Source organism: Chiloscyllium punctatum, chromosome 25 (genome assembly GCF_047496795.1).
Source record: "Chiloscyllium punctatum isolate Juve2018m chromosome 25, sChiPun1.3, whole genome shotgun sequence".
Taxonomy (NCBI): domain Eukaryota; kingdom Metazoa; phylum Chordata; class Chondrichthyes; order Orectolobiformes; family Hemiscylliidae; genus Chiloscyllium; species Chiloscyllium punctatum.
Window position 1 is genome coordinate 47,354,816 of NC_092763.1, and position 21,251 is coordinate 47,376,066.

A 21,251-nucleotide genomic window follows, 5' to 3' on the forward strand; every position below is an offset into this window, starting at 1 on the left:
AATTCATGTATTCCACGTGTTTCAATAGACAATATCTACAGTACCAGAGTTACAAAAATTTTGGAATAACAGCAACTTGAATTGTAACTTAGTGTGTATGTACAATTGTTAGAATGTGCTGCTTACTTACTGTTTAATAATGGTGAACTCTGATAGTCTCAACATTTTCATGATTGCAGAATCTGGGCCATTGACATTTTACATAAATTGTACAGTGTTCTATGTTGGAGGTGATTTAAGTGCGCAAGTGGTTATTAATGATAGTTTGTGATGTTGTCACAGAAACTTTGAACAGACATGTTAATTGTGTCACTTGAGTAGCTATTGCCAACATTGAAAATTAAACAGAACTCTTTAAGAATGATTGATTTACTTTTGGCAGGAATTTCAGAGGAGATTAAACCCAGGAAAATGTGTAACTCTAACCTACGGCTTTTACCCGGTGATGTTAAATGGAAATACTATTCCAGAAAGTACTCCCCTTTATTTTCTAGAATGTGTGGGTTACACTGGTAGAACTGTCCTATCGCCAAAGCTATAAACTATGATCCAGTTCAGCTACAAAAATAACCTAACCTAACCTACAGAGCCAGTGTCTCAGACTCTGTAATGGCAGAGTCTGAGACACTGGCTGAAAAGTATGAATAACTGTGAATGACTGACTGACTATTTAAACTGTTGCTTAATTAGTCTGCACCTATGTCACACATTCAGACTGTGAAATTCTCTTTGGCGGGCTGTGACTATTAGGGCACTGCAATGATCAATGCTTGCGCCCCGCTGTTCACAATGTACATCAGTGATTTTGAGTCGGGGACAAAATACAGTATTTCCAAATTTGCTATTGATATAAAACTAATGGGGAACATGTTGTGAGGAAGATGCAAAATGCCTACAAAATGACTTGGACAGGCTCAGTGAATGGGCATAGCATGCTAGATTGACTCTAGTGTGAAAATAAATGTGAGGTTATCCCACTTTGATTGGAGAAACAAATGTGCAGTGTATTTCTTAAGTATTAAGGGGCTGGAAAGTGTAAATGTACAAAGGCACTTTGGTGATAAGTTACTGAAGGCTTGCATACAGGTGCAGCAAGTTCCTGGGAAGACAAGCAGGATATTAAGCTTTGATCGCAAGAGGATTTCAGTATAGGAAGAGTGAAGTCTTGCTTTGATGGAAGTGGAGTTTGTTTGGACTGCACCTAAGGTACTTGCACAGTTTTGGCCGTCTTCTCTTGGGAAAGGTAGGTTTGCCATAGAGGAAGTACAACAAAGATTCACCAGACTTGATCTTGGGATAGCATGGCAGTCTTATGAAGAAAGATTGGGCAAAATAAAGAGCATGCTAACCTTTGGAATTTTCTACCACAGAGGAATGTGGAAGTTCAGTTGTGAAGTATGTTTAAGGTGGAGATTCAAAGATTTCTGATTACCAGTGGCATACAAAATTATGAGGATGGGATATGCAAAATGCAATAAAGTGTTCAATCAGCTATGATTTTACTGAATGGCAGGGTAGATTTGATGGACTGAACGGGCTGCTACTGCTCCTATATGTAACCTTAGACAATGACATTGTGCTCATTTCTTAATTGCCTACTGAAATAGTGGAGTAAGCCATTGAGTTACATCTAATCACTACTAGAAAGTACAATCAGAACAAAACCACTTTCTGTGAACTACTTTCAATGTAAATATGTTCCTCCTTAATGAAAAAAGTGCAATTGTGGGGTGGGTCCTTCGAATGTATCATCAATTTCCTGTACATTTGTAACAAGAATTCCCTATTTTTATAGACCTTGCATTAAATTTGCCGTTCAAATTACTTCCAGTAACTGCTTGCTAACTTTCGTGTTTCAAACATGAGGATACTCAGTTTAGTCTTATATTGCAACATTCTGCAATTTCTCAGTTCAAGTAATATACCGTTCATCGACTCTTCCCAACAAGGTGGATATCTCACACTTTCCCAAATTGTATACTCAATGTGAAAAACATTTGAGCACTCAATTAAACTATCCATATGTCTTTACAGACTCTTTCAGTCTTCCTCAAAACTTGCTTTCCTAAAGTTCAAAACATATTGCTGACTTCACTGATTTGTTATAGGGTTTTGTTCTTGACAAGTCTTCAAATTATTATACATTATCTACAGAGTTGTGTTTTTTTTGTTATGATAGAACATTGAAATTCTGATTTGATTGTGCCAATTATCCTTTGTTTTAATCTTTTTATTCAATTTTTAATGCAATAATCTGTTTTACTGCTTCAAAGTTTGAACCACACAACTGAACTCTTCAAATGCCTTCAAAGGCTTTTAACATATCCAGCTCTGGATTTATGTTGACAAAGATGTGCAATGAAATTTCATTATGAATGCTTGGTTGACTTCCAGATCCACAAGTAGATTCCACCTTATTGATACAGCTGACAAGGACACTGTGAATCTGGTTATTTTAATATTTTGTTATCATCTCTTAATATGATTTTTCTGAAGTTATTTTTAAATGATTTTGTTTATCTTGATATTTTTATGAGATGCTCATGGGATTGTATCTTTCTTTCCCCCTTTCCTAAGCGTGTTTTTGTATCAACATTGGCATGACTCCAAGTAATATTCGCCTGGGATCTTGGTTTATTCAATAATCCAAAGGAAGTATTAGGTAGGGAACTTTGAACATAAATTCCACTCAACACAAATCAAGTTTTCAGTATCTTCTATACTATTTTTATAAAGTTGTGTTAGAACCACAAGTTTGATGATCCATGCACACTATTTTATGAAACTTTTAGAATTGTAAACTAGCTACACCTCCATGGGATCACGATAGGGATCTTCAGTTAATATCAGATTTTTGTGGGCTTTCAAGGAGGCTTTCAAAATTCGGCTATTCTGTTTGCACATATGACTGGAATTTCTCATTCTGCATCAGATGGAGGTGGAGGTGGGACACCAATGCCCACTAAACACATGACTGAATATTTTGTCCATTTCTCTTTTATAGTGAGATTTAAAGCCACATTATAAATTTGAGTTCAAGGCAAACTGGTCCAGAAGAAGGTAACTCAAGAATTGTCTTCAGATTTAGTCTTGTAATTAAGGATGATTCTATCTTTTCTATTCCTATCTATGTGCTCTTAAGATATTTTCCCCAAGCTTTTTATTCTGTCTGAAATGTTAATTAACAGCTATTTATATACTCAAATCAATTATCTAGATTACTTTTCCTGCACATTTTGCCTAATCTCTTCCTTACCAGTCCGAGACATGAGTATAAGTCAAGGTCTAAAAATACTGGGAATCAAGATTGTACATTTTCTGAGCTAGCTGCCATTCAACCAGAAATTCAATAATTCTGATCATATAAATAAGAGATAGTGAAGGGTTAACAATGTCTCCTCTCAGAGAAAGCTAATTCCTGTTGATTATGTCTCAAGATGCAGAGCTTGTGTTTAATTTTCCTGAAAAATGGGTTAAAAACAAACAGCAACTCCTGTTTTAGTTGGCTGATGTGAACCATTACATTCTGACAGTGACATCTTGAGGACAGCCATTAGATACCCCTGTGCTGTAGGTAAAATAAAGTCTAGATTGGAAGAATACTGTCAGAATGTTGATACCATTGTACTATACTCATTTTGTTGTCTTTAGGTATTCTTAAACAATTAAAGTTTAGATTCCCTACAGTGTGGAAACAGGCCCTTCAGCCCAAACCGACACTCCAAAGAGCAATCTACCCAGACCCATTTCTCTCTGACTAATGCACCTAACCCTATGGGCAATTTAGCATGGCCAATTCACCTGACCTGCACATCTTTGGACTGTGGGAGGAAACCGTAGCAAACCCACACAGACACAGAGAGAATGGGCAAACTCCATGCAGACAGTCCCCCAAGGCTGGAATCAAACCTGTGACCCTGGTGCTGTGAGGCAGCAGTGCTAACCACTGAGCCACTGTGCTACTCCTTGTTCTTGCTGAATCTGTGTTATGAAGATTGTTGTGGTACAAAAATGCAAATCTGTTAATACATCTGCTGTTCTAAATGCTGCTTTAAATGTAGAATTTTTTTTTAACAAAAATGACAGCATCTTCGAGTTGAGTGAAGATATTCTTTTTCCAAGAATGCTGAAGCATTTCCAAAGGATCTGTGCTTGTATTTTCTCAAAATGGGTCCAGTCCTCAAGATTCAATTTTTTTTCTCTCTTTGATTGAATCAAAAAGACACTGAGTGGACTCTGAATAGTCCAACTTCTGTTAAGAATTTTATTTTCATTGTGTTGGGCTAATTAAGACCTCATCTCAGGAAGGTTTCTGATTTTTGTGTGAGGTAGCCAGGATTCATCACCTACCAACTACACACAAAAAGGAAGGACTTTAAAAATCAAATAATCGCTGTAAGCGCATTTAATTGTTTTTACATTTTCAGTCGGACATCTGTCTTTGCTGTTTTGGGGTGAAATTATTTATTTGGTGGGAGTTATGGTCTCTTGGATGCAATCCAAGTTTTTAATGTGTTCCCACATGCTTGAGAAGATCTTTATAAACATTGTCACTTATAAAGACATTAAAAGCTGCATTGTTTCCAAGAGACTATGGATTTCCCAGAGTCAGCAAAAGCTAGTCCCCTCTTGGATTGGGCAAAATGTAACCACCTCCAGAATTGGCAAAAAACTATCCTCTCCTTGTTAAGCTCTCTCACCCTCATCTCAGCAAATGACAACTGTCTCTCAGCTTACTCTGGCTTTGGGTGAAAGATTTCCAGTTCCTGGATCCTATAGTGATTCCACTCCCCCTCATTGTTGTCATTGAATTGGATGCTGATTATTGTTTCCTTTTGACAGGTTTACTGTTAACATTATTCATAACAAGCTTGGGAGTGAGGCAGCCTATGACTGGAGAAGGAGCCCCTGACAAATTCCACTTACTGATTGTTAACCCCAGTGTTCAAAGTTTCCCAAGATCAGGCAGCAGGGACATAGAGGATATTCTGAGGATTGGCAACTTTTATGGACCAGACTAAACCACCTCAAAATACGTTAAGAATATAGTCTAGACCTTTACTTTTTCTTATGTTAAAGGTAAATGTAAGGCATTGTGTTCCAGATGTAATTCAATTGGTCAAACTACTCAACTTTAAGCAAAACACATTTCATTTTGGCATTACAGTTAAATTACAGACAAAATACAAATAAAACAAAAGGATTGCCTTCACTGTAACTCTATTGAAATACTTAATAAAGTTTTACATAAGCTGCTACTAATTAACTACTGCAATATAGGGTAGCAGGGAGGAGAAAATGAGGACTGCAGATGCTGGAGATCAGAGTTGAAAAATGTGTTGCTGGAAAAGCGCAGCAGGTCAGGCAGCATCTAAGGAGCAGGAGAATCGACGTTTCGGGCATAAGCTGAAGAAGGGCTTATGCCCAAAACGTCGACTCTCCTGCTCCTTAGATGTTGCCTGACCTGCTGTGCTTTGCCAGCAACACATTTTTCAGCTCAATATAGGGTAGCAACCCATAATCGCACCCTTCAGTAAGATGGATTGTCATACATGCAATTTTAGTAGCAGGACGCGAATCCCAGATTTTACCAGTAACAGAGAGAGGAATAAGAGCTTCCAAATTCTACTCCAAGACTCCAGCAACCACAGAAAGCTAAAACTAAAACTCCTGGTTCTGTGGGAGCTTGACCACACCCAGTCAGGCTACCTCCATTGTTCTAACTTTTAAAAAAATCACCAAGGCTCACAAATTGTTTACTTTATTAGCTTTGAGCAGACTGCTCAGTACAGTTCTCCCAACTTTTCTTCATAAAAAGAAACCAGGACACAAACATCTCTTAAAACTTCAGCATTGTCACACAACTTCTGCCATCTTTCCCAAGATGTGCACTACATCACTCAGAAAATTCACCCAGGCTGTCAAAACCAATAGCTACAGTGATTCCAAGACTTTTGGATCTTGAGTATTAAAGCTCAGTTCAATGTGAAGTGCCTATTGTACACACATTTGTGAGGACCTCACTCCTTTGACAATGGCCTCAATGCTGTCCATTGAGGACCTATACTGAATGCATGGATACCAGTGATTAGTGGTGCACAACTCCTTTTTCCTGGATTCTGATGAGTTGGAGTGGAATATGAAATTACTTGTGGCTTGTTGCCATTGGAACTGAGAGTAAGGATGACTTGATCAAAATACAGTCCTTTCTGATATAATGTGATAGTTCTGTTCTCATGCAATATTGCATTACAAGTAAATTGCACAACAGACACGCCATTTAAGCTAATGGGTCTGGAATCCTTTATAGTCAATACAGATAAGGAAAGTTTGCATTCTGCAAAGAATGGTAAAGCCAATTCATGTTGAAGAAACATGTATTATAGCAGAACCGACCGTACAAAAGATCCACTTAGGGTGGATGTGGAGTGGATCTCCACAAGTCCAGATCTATGGGACACCATTTTAAAATTATTTCACTCTTTTAGCACAAAGATGAGGAGAGTTGTTTCTTGAGGATTGCTAGACTATGGAAGTCAGTAGAAGGGAATTATTGAATATTTTTATGGTGAAGGTAAATTCATGATAAGCAAAATTCAAGCATTATTGAGTGCAGCTAGAAATGTGGAATTTGAGACACAAATAACACAGCATGACCTTAATTGTCAGACTCACTGGGTAGCATATTGAAGTATTTCTAACACTGGTTTCCAAAGAGCTTTCTCATTTCAGTTCAGCTTTCAAGAACAGAAAATAAAAAGAAAAGGTCCTTATGTAATGAAGAGTGAAGTGGGCTCAGGGTGTTGAATGGCCTACTCCTACTCTTTTTCATATGTTTGTATTTTCATGAACCGATTTTCAGGTCTTTTCAGTATAGCTCAATGTTAGGGGCATGTTGAAATATCCAGGGTGAAGTATTTGTGAAGAGACAGAAGTTGAATAAAGGATTTTCACCTACCCTGTCTAGAGTCAGACCATCTTGGCAAACCCATCTTGAGACCAATGAAAGTGACTCTAAAATTGTGCTCCCTAGTAGCATGAAGACAAAGGCAGAAGCACAATTTAAATATTGTCCAAGTGCTCAATTGTTTCCTTCTAATATGGATTAACAGGCAGATTTTAGACTGAATACAGTTTTGCATTAATATCTTAAACTGTCTCCCCAATATAGCTAGCAATTTTTTACAAGTAATTTTCTGTAATTTAAGATCAAGTTGTGAATTGATGCTGTGCATTTTTGGTCTAAATCCATTTTCAGCTATATTAATCAAACTGCCAAGTTACTGTGCTTAGATCTATCAAAATAATTTAGTTGTACTTTAAAATGTTTTTTGGTATTGGTAGGTCTTGGTAGATTGAGTTCAATTATATGAGTGAGTGAAAACACAGGCGGAGGGGGGAGAACATCTCAAAACTAGGGTGCAATTTTGACCCACTTTGTGCTCTTATTGCCAAATGCATTTGGAACAAAAACTCTAATTCAAAATACAGATAGTAATATCTACAATTTTACACTTTGTATCCAGAGGGACACAAGATGATGATCGTGAATAGGAGCATCTAGTTAATTTTTATCCTTCAAGCTTTACTGCAGCAGACAGTCGGAGTATCTCTACTACCGGGGGCCAGAGACAAATTGTATATGTTTTCTTTTAAATCCAGTTATTCACCAAAATAGAGGTGAATCTCTCATGCATGCATGTTTATCACAGCCCTTAGATAAATCAACTGTTTAAAATCAGAAAAGAGAGCTTTTATTGTATTGGGTTAAACTTGACGTGGAGTACATTTTATATTGAGATAATTCATGTCTAATCAGAGGTGACAGTGTTTGAAGTTCACTAATCCAAGCATGTAAAAGCAGTAATTTACAGTGAAACCATTCATTTGATGGCTGGTCTAGTGTGAGTGTTCTCTCATTACAGACTAAACATGGACTCAGCTACACTTTCATTTTATTTGCCTGTCATCCAGACAGAGCGTTCCATGTATACAGCAGCTTCAAATCATAAGCCAATCAAGGTAGTATTTCAGAAATACTATGCAGGATTCTGGTCTCCACATAGTAAAAAGTATTTAGAGGCACTGGAGAAGGTGCTAAAAAGATTTACAAGAATGATACTAGACCTGAGAAGTTATAATATCAGCAAAGACTGAATAGGCTGGAGCTGTTTTGTTTCATGCAAAGAGCAGCATGAGAGGTGACCTCAGTGAGATCTTTAAAATTGTGGAGGAGTTTAAAAGAGTAGACTTGGAGAAGATGTTTCAACTTGAGGGCAAGTCCAAAACTGAAGGTCATAAATATGAAATAGTCACTAATTAATTCAATTCTAAATTCAAAAGAAGTTTATTTACTCAGCAATTGGTTGGAATGTGAAACTTGCTATCACAAGGATTAGTCGATGCTCATAACAAAAGTGTATTTAAGGGGCTAGATAATTATGTGGGTGATAGAATTAGATGAAATACAGTGGGAGGAGACTCACATGAAGCAACTCTGGCCCAAACCTGTTGGAATAAGTAACGTGTTATTGTAATTGTGCAGATGTTGAAAATTCACAGCAGCCTCAACATCACATGAAGAGAAAAGGTAGATTCAGAGAAGACTCTTCCAAAGTTGGCAGCCTCTGGCATTATCAGTTATTCTTTTTCTTTCATTTGTAGTTTCCAATAAACTACTTTTATGAATCTTGAGAGATTTTGGCAAACATGGATGCTAAAATTTCCATGAGAAATGCCATTTCTTTCATAAAATTAGATACACTTTTACGTTAATGCAACACAAAAGCTGGTTATTAAATGATGATCAAAGCCCTCCAGAAATGATAATTACATCAATATGTTACAATGGTGAAGAAACCAAGATTCTGAAAGAATGAAGTAGTCTGTGTAGAATTTGCACATTCTCCCCGTGTCTGCTTGGGTTTATGCTGGATGCTCCGGTTTCCTCCCAAAGATGTGCAAGTTAGGTAAACTAGCCATGCTAAATTGCCCATAGTGTTCAGGGATGTGTGGGCTAGGTGCATTAGTCGGGAAAATGTGGAGTAATAGGGGTAGGGGAATGCGTCTGGGTGGGATAATCTTCAGAGGGTCAATGTGGACTTGTTGGACCAAATGGCCTGTTTCCACACTGTCAGAATTCTATGATTCTGAAGGAGAGGAAAGTCAGTTCAGAAAAACTTGGAGTGAGGAAATATGAGACAAATACATCAGGAAGAAGGGAAATAAAGAGGATAATTCTATGTTCTCAGAATGAGGGCAAAATGTAAACACTTTAAAAATACAACTTTAAAGCCAATTCATGCTCTACCCACCAGGTTCTAGTTTTAATGTAGAAGGACAGGACAGTAAGGTGAGTGTGGGATTAGGCAACCAATTTACTCTCAGGGAATGTTATTTAAATATTTTAATGGGGTTGCATGCTTTAGAGTTTTTTTTTCCACTGACTTCCTGGTTTAAACTTGTCTGACTATGATTTCCAGACCTCAAAAGCTTGGTAGCTAAAGGGTGACAGGGAACAGTTTTAAAGGAAAGTTAAGTGTCTCTTCACCACTGCTGGAAGTCCAGGAACAGCAGGCATAGTTCATCCCAATCTCCAACCTAACATTCTCCTCCCATATACCCAGATCCTTATGCCTCCAACATGTGCAATCAGATTTCACTCACATTTTGGCTCCATAATGCCAATGATCTATCTTCTTCCCATGAAAGCACCCCACTCATGATCTAAGATCACCTGTGAGCAACCCTCTGGTCCAGAATCTAAAGTTCCAATCTGTACCCATTTGACAAATCCCACTTGTAAATTTCATGTCCAGCAGCATAAATTTATATTATTTTGGGGTGTAGGCTATTCTGCAGCGCTTCCCACCTGACAGGCAGCCAATTTGATTAATCAGGCTGTTTTGAATGGAGAGACTACTGAAGGAAAACCTCTTACATAGTTGAACTGTAGAATTCTGGGAAACCTGACCAAAGCACCTTCCCCACATCCTACGGCTTCCTCAATTATGATCAAGGCCGCATACTCCGAGAAATGGCTCCAGAGAGGCACCAATAAGAGACATCACAATTGGAACCAGAAAATCTGCAGCATGAAGAGAGGGCACTGAGACAGCTGACAGTCACATATTAATTAAGAGTATTCAAATGGGGGACACTAATTGGGGATTCAGTTTTGCTCCTTTATATAAACAGACTTGGAGGTTTCTTGTAGTGCAGTGGTAGTGCCCCTATCTCTGAACCAGCAGGTCCAGTTTCAAGTCCTACCTGGGTGCATAATAATATTGCTGAACAGTCTGATCATGATACATCAATAAAGACCAGATTGAAAGTGAAGGATGCTGTGTGCCTTGAAAATAAAAGCTTCTGGCTAGGATGTTGCTGGGGCAGGAAGATATTACTTATAAGGATAGGCTGGATAGGTTGGAACCATTTTCATATACTGGATTAGTGGTGCTGGAAGAGCACAGCAGTTCAGGCAGCATCCAATGAGCAGCGAAATCGATGTTTCGGGCAAAAGCCCTTCATCAGGAATAAAGGCAGTGAGCCTGAAGCATGGAGAGATAAGCTAGAGGAGGGTGGGGTGGGGAGAGAGTAGCATAGAGTACAATGGGTGAGTGGGGGAAGGAGATGAATGTGATAGGTCAAGGAGGAGAGGGTGGAGTGGATAGGTGGAAAAGGAGATAGGCAGGTCGGACCTGTCCGGACAAGTCAAGGAGACAGTGCTGAGCTGGAAGTTTGAAACTAGGATGAGGTGGGGGAAGGGGAAATGAGGAAGCTGTTGAAGTCCACATTGATGCCCTGGGGTTGAAGTGTTCCAAGGCGGAAGATGAGGCGTTCTTCCTCCAGGCGTCTGGTGGTGAGGGAGTGGCGGTGAAGGAGGCCCAGGACCTCCATGTCCTCGGCAGAGTGGGAGGGGGAGTTGAAATGTTGGGCCACTGGGCGGTTTGGTTGATTGGTGCGGGTGTCTTGGAGATGTTCCCTAAAGCGCTCTGCTAGGAGGCACCCAGTCTCCCCAGTGCAGAGGAGACCACATCGGGAGCAACGGATACAATAAATGATATTAGTGGATGTGCAAGTAAAACTTTGATGGATGTGGAAGGCTCCTTTAGGGCCTTGGATAGAGCTGAGGGAGGAGGTGTGGGCGCAGGTTTTACAGTTCCTGCAGTGGGAGGGGAAAGTGCCAGAATGGGAGGGTGAGTTGTAGGGGGGTGTGGACCTGACCAGGTAGTTGCGGAGGGAACGGTCTTTGCGGAAGGCGGAAAGGGGTGGGGAGTAAAATATATCCCTGGTGGTGGGGTCTTTTTGGAGGTGGCGGAAATGTCGGCGGATGATTTGGTTTATGCGAAGGTTTGTAGGGTGGAAGGTGAGCACCAGGGGCGTTCTGTCCTTGTTACGGTTGGAGGGGTGGGGTTTGGGGGCAGAGGTGCAGGATGTGGACGAGATGCATTGGAGGGCATCTTTAACCACGTGGGAAGGGAAATTGCGATCTCTAAAGAAGGAGGCCATCTGGTGTGTTCGATGGTGGAACTGGTCCTCCTGGGAGCAGATCCGGCGGAGGCGGAGAAATTGCTCCCAGGAGGACCAGTTCCACCATCGAACACACCAAATGGCCTCCTTCTTTAGAGACCGCAATTTCCCTTCCCACGTGTTTAAAGATGCCCTCCAACGCATCTCGTCCACATCCCGCACCTCTGCCCTCAAACCCCACCCCTCCAACCGTAACAAGGACAGAACGCCCCTGGTACTCACCTTCCACCCTACAAACCTTCGCATAAACCAAATCATCCGCCGACATTTCCGCCACCTCCAAAAAGACCCCACAACCAGGGATATATTTCCCTCCCCACCCCTTTCCACCTTCCGCAAAGACCGTTCCCTCCGCGACTACCTGGTCAGGTCCACACCCCCCTACGACCCACCCTCCCATTCTGGCACTTTCCCCTGCCACCGCAGGAACTGTAAAACCTGTGCCCACACCTCCTCCCTCACCTCTATCCAAGGCCCTAAAGGAGCCTTCCACATCCATCAAAGTTTTACCTGCACATCCACTAATATCATTTATTGTATCCGTTGCTCCCGATGTGGTCTCCTCTACATTGGGGAGACTGGGCGTTTCCTAGCAGAGCGCTTTAGGGAACATCTCCGAGACACCCGCACCAATCAACCAAACCGCCCAGTGGCCCAACATTTCAACTCCCCCTCCCACTCTGCCGAGGACATGGAGGTCCTGGGCCTCCTTCACCACCACTCCCTCACCACCAGATGCCTGGAGGAAGAAAGCCTCATCTTCCGCGCGGAACACTTCAACCCCAGGGCATCAATGTGGACTTCAACAGCTTCCTCATTTCCCCTTCCCCCACCTCATCCTAGTTTCAAACTTCCAGCTCAGTAACTGTCTCCTTGACTTGTCCGGACAGGTCCGACCTGCCTATCTCCTTTTCCACCTATCCACTCCACCCTCTCCTCCTTGACCTATCACCTTCATCCCCTCCCCCACTCACCCATTGTATTCTATGCTACTCTCTCCCCACCCCCACCCTTCTCTAGCTTATCTCTCCATGCTTCAGGCTCACTGCCTTTATTCCTGATGAAGGGCTTTTGCCTGAAACGTCGATTTTGCTGTTCCTTGGATGCTGCCTGAACTGCTGTGCTCTTCCAGCACCACTAATCCAGTATTTGATTTCCAGCATCTGCAGTCATTGTTTTTACCTCATGGAACCTTTTTCAGTGGAGCGTAGAATGTTGAGGGGTGACATTATATAGATTTACAAAATCATGAGAGGCACAGATAAAGTGAATAGCCAAGGTCTTTTCGCAAGGGTGGAGGAGTTCAAATCTAAGGTGAGTGGAGAAAGATTTAAACAGGATCTGAGGGGCATCTTCTTCTCACAGAGGGTGTTGCTTATGTGGAATGGACTTCCAGAGGTATAGTTACAACATTTCAAAGGCATTTGGATAGGTACATGAATAGGAAGGGTTTAGAGAGATATGGGCTAACTGCTGGCAAGTGAGATTAGTTTAGTTTGGGAAGCTTGTTTGGCATGGACAAGTTGGACTAAGGAGTCTGTTTCAGTGTTGTATGACTATGACTCTATGAATTCTAGTGATGGAGGATCTCTACCCTCCAGGTCTCTTATGTGGGGGAAATCTACATGCATTAATTGCCCTCAAACACTTAATAGATCAGCATCAAGCCCATAAAGTATAGCAGAACTTCATTCTTAAGAGGTACCACCAATTAATTGACAGTGACTACATGGTTGCCATTAGACTAGTTTATTATTGAATTAAGGCTTCCACCATCTGCTATGGTGAGAGTCAAATCCACGTGTGCAGAATAATAACCTGGGGGCTTAGATGACTAGTCCAGTAACATTACTATTCTTCCATCACCTCCCCTCAAATGCTCAGTACACTCCAATCCAACAAGAGAATTATCAGTGAATATTTGGTCATGGTTGAGCAAATTCTGTGTGAAAAAACTGTGTGAATTCCAACCTTCAATATTGCACAGGACTTTGGCTAAACTGTGAGCCTATACTAGGGAACCTTCACAGGTTAAGAGTACAACTTCAAGTTCTGGTCTCATGAGAAGCAGGCTGGTTTTGACACTACGATTGTAGCAAAAGGTTTAGACACAAGCTTGATGGGACAAAATTGGTAAAGAAGCATTCACTCAGATTGGCTCAACATTTTGATTAGAAAATGACTAATTCAATATCCAAAGGTTTTTCAGGAAGGTCTAGGGACTACCAAATTAGACAATACCATCTTGACCATTGTGACCATGGAGCAATTCAACAATTCTGTAAGGCCCACCCAGTGCCATTTGCCTTACAGGCAAAAGTAGAGGCAGAAATCAGAAGACTGGAAAGTGAAGGAGTAATCAAACCAGTCCAATTTGCGGAATGGACAGCACTGGTCATATCGATTGTGAGGCCCAAAAGGGTCGGTTCACCTTTGTGAGGATTTTACACAAATGGTAAACTGCTTTTTGCAGCTGGACAAATACCCAAACCTCACATCGAGATTTATATGCAAAGCTGGCAGGGAGCCTGTTCTTCACAAAACTGGACATGAGCCATATGTACTTAGAACTGTGGTTAGCTTAGGCTTCCCTGAAGTATGCTACAATTAATACTCATAAGGGTTTGTACCAATATACTCGACTGCCATTTGGGGGATTGTCAGCCTGTACGATGGAGAATATTTTATAAAGTCCACCTCAGGTCACCATTTATCAAGATGACATGCTAACAATAGGGAAGACCAATAAAGAGCACTTAGAGGATTTGAACATGCTCCTTAGACATTTTTTTTCAGGTGGGAGTTTTCCGGGTACACCAAGTGACCTACTTAGGCTACAGAGTTGACAAGACCGGGTTACACCCATTGAAAGATAAAGTAAGGCCCATTGTAAGTGCCCCAGCCCCCCGTGTCTGCACTGCAGCTTAGGTCTTTCCTTGGGTTAGTAAATTATTATGGAAAGTTCGTACGTAACCTAACCTCCATCCTGGCACTTTTGCATCAACTCTTAAAGAAGGGTCAGCCATTGAAATGGTTGCATAGCCAAGCTGTAGCTTTCAGTGAAGTGAATAAACAACTAGCAACCTCAAAAATTTGGCACACCATGATCCAAAGTGAGATTTGGTATTGACGTGCAAACCCTCCCTGTATGGCACCGGCATAGTATTAACTCATAGGTAGCCCAATGAAGAGAAATGGCCAATAGCATATGCATTCTTTACCTTGGCTAATGTAGAGCATTAATACGTCCAGACAGAGAAGAAAGATTTGGCAGTCATATTTGGAGTCAGGAAGTCCCACCAATACCTGTACGGATTTTGTAATAATAATAAATAATCTTAATAATGGACCCACAAAACCCTGAAAGAGTTAAAAATCACGCTACACCAAGTCATAGTCCAACGGGTTTATTTGGAAGTACTAGCTTTTGGAGCACTGCTCCTTCAACAGATAGCTGTGGAACTGGATCATAAACACAGAATTTATAGTAAAAGGTTACAGTGTCATGCAACTGAAACAATATATTGCACAAAACTAGATTACGGAAAGAAACTGCATTACACTGTAATAATTTGCTATAAATTCTGCGTCTTATGATCCAGCTGCACAGTTCCTGATGAAGGAGCTGCACTCTTAAAACTAGTACTTTCAAATAAACCTGTTGGACTATAACTTGGTGTTGTGTAATTTTTTAATTTGTCCACCCCAATCTAACAATGGCACCTCCACATAATGGCTCCTACTGAAAGAGGGCAAGGCAATGCCGCCCATAGCTTCACACCAAATTCAGCGGTGGGCTGAGTTCAGTGGAATCCTGTTAATTTTGTGGAATGGGTCAACATTACATTCCAGTAGGCTCATAGATAATTGGGGTTAATTGGCTCACGAAAATACAGTAAAAGGTGTATAAGTCACCATAAGCCAGTATCATTATAATTACATGATTGTACAATGAAATAAATCATACAAAGTTTGGACAAATTTCATTTTTTTTTGTTCCATACACAGTAGCTTAATTTCCTAAGTGGCTATGGGATGCTGTCACACTGTGCAGCTGCCAAACCATTCCCTGAGGACACAACACCAATGAGGAAGCATGCTGAAGCAGACCCCATTGCCACTTAGAACGTCGGGGACCCAGAACGTCGCCTCTTCCCAACCAGCCTCATCGCCACCAAAATTCCATAGCCTTGAGACTCTCCCAACTCTCCAGGAGTAGGGCCTATCTCCGAAAACTGATCAATTATCCAAATTAACTCCCAAGGACTGAGAGATCATTCTGCCGGGATTGCAGATGCCACTAAAACATCAGAGGAAAAGCACAGGCCCCAATTCATTGCCACTATCATGAGTAAATTATTAGTCCTGTACATATGTCATTTATCAGACTTCTAGATTATTGATGTTATCCAGTCCCTGCTAATGTACAGAATAATCTCATTGCTTCAGATGTCTTTTATTATTAGGTTTTAAACAGTTCACTGGATGAATGCATTTTCCATATGGGATTGCTAAGTCTTAGTTCTGATCCTTTGTGGAATGTTACAATTCGTCTCAGGGCTCTGGCCTTGATGGAATAAAAATATACAAGGGTTCTGGACCTGACAAATATCAAGTGACTTCAGTTGCGAAGCTCATATGTTTCTATCTGTCAATCGTGAGCAAGATCAAAGATGGATCTGGTGTTAGAATACCCTGGTAGAATACGGGTTGAATTAATAAATTATTCAGGAACAACAAACATGAGGTAGTTGCTGAATAAATAGTCAACATGCTATGAGCTTCTTGTATTCATTACTGGAGTTCACAAGCCACAGACAAAAGGAGACAGCAATAGGGTAAAGACACCAGATGCCATCTAACTGAACAACTGAGGTAGGGATTGTGGCATAAAGTTAATAGTTTGAGTACACCATTAATGATGTCAGATCACATGGTACTAGAACCTGAGAGAAGAACATTCTACTGGAGTCTTGCTAACGTCTGCCTCTGTAAATAATTAACTACGTGATAAATGTTCAACAGTTTGCAGCAACTTGATTCCCTAGTCTTTATTTCAAAAGAGCCGAGTTGTGATACCTGTACAGGAGTTTGGAGCGTAGCCAAGTTAATGACAGGGCAGAAAGGAAATGAATCAAAAGTTGGTTTCTAAAAAGGAGAATACAAGAAGGCAAAGGCCAAGAGGAGCAAAACCAAAAAGGGCAGTGAAAGTAATGTTTCCAATGGAACAGAAAATCAGATAGAGTGAAAGAGCGAGACAATCCATTTTCACCCATTTTAAAGAACTGCCCAAGGTGAAATTAATTGTAAAATATAATAGTTCTGGAGGGTATTAATGATCACATTATGTTGGCTGCCACTATTTTACTGATATCTCACAGTCTGTGGGTGGAGATGAGAAGTTCTACTTTAGCTTGAGGAGGAAGCGGATCTAAGTGTATCAGTTTTATAAGGTCATGGTAATTACGCTGATCAAATGTAGCTGCAGTTATTGCTATTATGTTATTATGGTCAGGTGCCCCATGACCCCCAGGATTGTTACAGAATTATTGATATTTTTTCATGAGCACAGATTAAAAACTCAATGCAGAAGCCAAGTTTATAGCTAGCCAGACTCTGCAATTTGTAATTTGCAAACTGCAGAGCTGGAACAAGAAGTATTGATGCAGTCAGGCCTTGGACAATCAACTTCCTGCATAAAACAGACCAGCCTGGAACTGCCTGACTAGGTGCTAATAGCCACGTTGTTTCAGAATAAACTGTTGTTTCCACCTCCAGTTGTTAGAAAAATGCTATGCAGACTTAGTGGCCTCCAGCTCAGTAGAAGAACAGAGATGTATAGTGATGGATCAAAATCGTGTTCAAATATGGAAAGTAGTCACCTCATTAGATATTCCTGTCCCTGCTCAATGCCAGTTTTGGTCATAGGCCACAGAATCTTCAAGAAAGTGGGGGAAGAAAGGGATAAAAGGTGTAACCAGGAGCCCCAGCTTTTTCTGCTTTGTATACCTTTATCCACAGAGAGAAGCTTCTCCAACTCCTTGTAATTCATGACAAGAATCATCAGACCCAGCGAGATCACCTTGGAAACCCCAAAGACCAGAACCAGTCCTAGATGAGAGGGGAAGCCCAAATCAACCACTGCGGATCCTGAAACATCAGTTAACCCTCAAAGACTGAGAAACAGCCTGTCCCGGCCTTTTTGAATGGATATTTGCCAGTCCTTTTAGACAAAGATTTCAAATACAGTGGTGGGATAGGGGTAGCGAATTCTTGGAAGAGAATATCAGATGATGGAGGAATTAGCTTATTATCATTGGGGAATTTGTTAGAATCTTTAAGCAAGTATACAGTAACTGATCACGTTGCAAAATTTCAATTACCCAGAGACAGTCAGCATGGATTCAGGAAGGGTAGGGTATGACTGACAAACCTTAATTTTTGGAAGAGGTGACAACTGTGGTAGATAGACATATGTCAATGGATGTTATTTATGTGGTCTTCTAGAAGACTTTTGATAAAATCGGATACAGAAGATTATGTTAGCTAAGGTGGAAGTCCATAGAACTGGGGGCAAATTATTGCCATGAATAGGAAATTGGTTGAGTGACAAAAAATGGAGTTGGAGTATTGGGTAAGCAAGCAAATTAGCAGGATGTGTCTAATGGTGTCCTGGAGAGGTCAGTGTTAGGACTGCACAATTACAATATTTGTTAAGATGTTGGACAATGGCATAAGATGTCAAAGCACAAATTTGATGATAATGCAGAATTGGGCAGCATTGTAAACAGTGTTGACAGCATAAAATTAGAACAGGATAATGATAGATTAGGTGGATGGGCAAAGCTGTGGCAGATGGATTTTAATTTAAGCAAGTGTGTGGTCATTCAGTTTGGACCAAAAAAGGATAGATCAGGGTATTTTTTAGAAGGCACAACATTACTTACATTGGATATCCAATAAGATTTGAGGTTCCGATGCACAGCTTCAACAGGTGCAAAAAATAGTCAAGAAGGCTAATGGAATGTTGGTGTTCATATCTAAAGGCCTCGAGTATAAGGATGCAATTATTTTGCTGCAGTTCTACAAAACCCTGGGCATATCGCACTTAAGATACTGTGAGCAAATCTGGGCACCACAGCTTTGGAAAAATGTTTGGCCCTGAAGAGAATTCAACAAACGTTTACAAGGATGATACCTGGAATTCAGGGATTAGGTTATGAGCAGAGATCAAACAATTATCGCATAGACAGGGTGGTCAAGAAGACATTTAGCATACTTGCCTTCATTGCTCAGACCATTGAGTATAGGAGTTGGGACATTACGTTAAAGTTGTACAGGACATTGATGAGGCCTCTTCTGGAGTACTGTGTCCAGTTCTGGTTTCACTGTTAATGGAAGGATATTATTAAGCTGGAGAGGGTTCAGAAGAGATTTACCAGAATGTTGCCAGGAATGGAGGGTTTGGAGAAGTTGGATGGACTGGGATTTCTTTCACTGGAGCATAGGAGTTTGAGAGGTGACCTTATCTATACCCCACATTGTTTTTTAAACCTCTGTAAGGTGAATGGGGGCGTCTTTCCCTGGGGTAGGATATTTCAAGTCTGGGGAGCATATTTTTAAGGTGGGAGGAGGAAGGTTTAAAAAAGACATGAGGGGCAATTTTTTTCACAGAGTGGTTCATGTGCAGAATGAACTTCTAGGGGAAGTGGTAGATGTGGGTACAGTTACAACATTTAAAAGACATTTAGATAAGTGCATGAGTAAGAAATGTTTGGAGGGATATGGGCCAAGCACAGACAGGTGGGACTAGTTTAGTTTGGAGTTATGGTTGGCTTGGATTGGTTGGACCAAAGGGTCTGTTTCTGTGCTATATGACTCTATGACTCTATAAATTAGGCCTTTATGCTCTACAGTTCTGAAAAGTTGAGGGGTCACCTTACTAAAGTCTTCAGGATATTAACAGAGGAAGCCAGAGCAGATAAAGATAAATTATTTTCCAATGGTTGAAGATTCTATAAGGTGGAGGGGAGGTGCAACATGGCATTGTCTAAGAATTAGGGCTACACCATGCAGGAGAGATGATAGGAAGAACTTCTATATGCATTTAGACATTTGGAACTCTCTTTCTCAAAAAACAGTAAATGTTAATTCAATTGTTAAATTTAAATCTGAGACATTTTTAATAAGCAAGAGTACCAAAGAATATGGGCCCAAGGCAGGCATATGGAGTTAGGCCACAGATCAGCCGTGAGCTCTTTGAATGGTAGAGCAAGTTTGAGAGGCTGAATAGCCTATTCCTGTTGGCCTGCTGCCACTCTGTAGGGATGCTATAATATAGACTGTAGATAGTTACTAATGTGGAATAAACTACAGGCTGAATCTTACTGTAAATTCACTGAGTGACATTTTTGTTGATTTTCACAGAAAGTGTCTCTCCACAAGACCTTGAGTGTTCTTGCACTATCATCCCAAATTTGCCTCACTAAATGGGTAGGAGGAAGTGAGGACTGCAGATGCTGGACAGTCAGAGTCAGAAATTGTGGTGCTCAAAAAACACAGCAGGTCAGGCAGCATCCAAGGAGCTCATCATCAACTGAAACCCAAAGCTTGTCATCAGCTGAAAATCAGGAATAAAAATGGTTTTGGTTCATTTGTTTACTTGTGTTTCTAATGGTCATATGTATTCGTGAGTTGTGAGAAGATTTGTAGCTCAGGTTAGAGTTCTGGATGTACATTTGCTCACTGAGCTGAAAGGTTTGTTTTCAGACGTTTCATCACCATACTAGGTAACATCAGTGAGGCTTCACCGAAGGCTCACTGATGATGTCACCTAGTATGGTGATGAAACATCTGAAAACAAACCTTCCAGCTCAGCGAGCAAACTTACATCCTGTCATACATATTTGCAAAGGTAGAACAAGAAACAGTTTTTTCTATGGTACATTTGCAACACATTGGGTAGATGGAAGCATTGTGGTAATATCACTGGGAGAATGCTCTGGGGATATGGGTTCAGATCCCACCACAAGGAGGAATTCAACTTCTATTAAAATCTAGAGCAGGTTTGAAATTGCCCCTCGTGTCTTTTTTAAATTTTTCCCCTCTCACCTTAAAAATATGGGAGAGGGGTTGAATAGCATGTTTCCATGTTCCTAGAGAGCAAGTGTAGATTTGAGACTGTTTACATTGCGATTTAAGTCTGAAAACTCCTGTTTAGAGATTGATAGAGTTTAATTTAGTGGGTTCAGATAAATATTATTTTACCTTGATTTATACAATCATAAGGGGCATGGATAGGATAAACAGACAAGGTCTTTTCCCTGGGGTAGGGGAGTGCAGAACTAGAGGGCATAGGTTTAGGGTCAGAGGGGAAAGATATAAAAAGGACCTAAGGGGCAACGTTTTCACACAGAGGGTGGTACATGTATGGAATAAGCTGCCAATTGTGGAGGCTGGTACAATTGCAACATTTAATACGCATCTGGATGGATATATGAATAGGAAGGGATTAGAGGGATATGGGCCTGCTGCTGGCAAATGGGACTAGATTTAGCTTCGGATATCTGGTCGGCATGGACGAGTTGGGCCAAAGGGTCTGTTTCCATACTGTACATCTCTATGACTCTAAGTGCTCAGGAAAGATAGCGCATTGCAACTTCCCCTGACTCTTGACCCTTTTGACATGTCATCTACCTGAGTTAAAAAGGAGTTATTGC